An 881-nucleotide genomic window follows, 5' to 3' on the forward strand; every position below is an offset into this window, starting at 1 on the left:
TAATTAATCGTGATCTCAATATTGATCTAAATATTCGTGATTATCTTTTTGACCATAATATTGCAGCCGTTATTAGAACCCGACCGATAGAGGATTTTTAAGGCCGATGCTGATACAAATATAACTACAAATACAAATATTTGTAGTTATGTATGAGTTCTCACTAAAATAATATGGTAATAATTTATTTTATTGTCACAACAAAACAAAGGGACATCAAAATATATTAAAGTTCTGATAAATAAAATGTATGAAAATACAAACTTGAGATATGAAACTTGAAGTCCTTTAAACAAAAACACAATAACAAAAAAAAAAAATCTGAGTGTTGCCAACAGGGACGTTGTACAGTCCCTGACAAAAGTCTTGTCGCTTGTGTACAAATTGACCTGAAGTGCTGCTGAAATATATTTCTAATCAGAATGTATTTACAAGAAATGGCTCATTTTAATCCCAACAGCTTTTGTAATAATGTTTCAGTGCAAACAGAAACTGTCAAAAAGTATTCTAATATTCACAGCTTGGTAAAGCCCATTGAGTCAATTTTTGCAAAGACATAAGTGTTGTCGCCTTGTCATATGAGCTTCACCTGTGACTAATAATGGATCAATTAGGTCTCAGGTGTGTATAAAAACAACTCCAGTACACTAGGGGCGTTTCTCAATATGTGTTCTTCTATGGACTTGTGTCCTTGTGTCCTTGTGAAACGTCATGTTTGGTGGCCAAAACTGACCCAATACACAAGTTAGCATTTCGCCAAGAACAGTTAAAATCCCCGGATGGGATCTCGACACGCCCATTTTACCGAGGATACATCGGATGCTAACTTGTGTGAACTTGGCCGGGCAGGTATCCCAGCATTCAATTCGGGTGTAAAGCGC

Source organism: Etheostoma spectabile, chromosome 8 (assembly GCF_008692095.1).
Source record: "Etheostoma spectabile isolate EspeVRDwgs_2016 chromosome 8, UIUC_Espe_1.0, whole genome shotgun sequence".
Taxonomy (NCBI): Eukaryota; Metazoa; Chordata; class Actinopteri; order Perciformes; family Percidae; genus Etheostoma; species Etheostoma spectabile.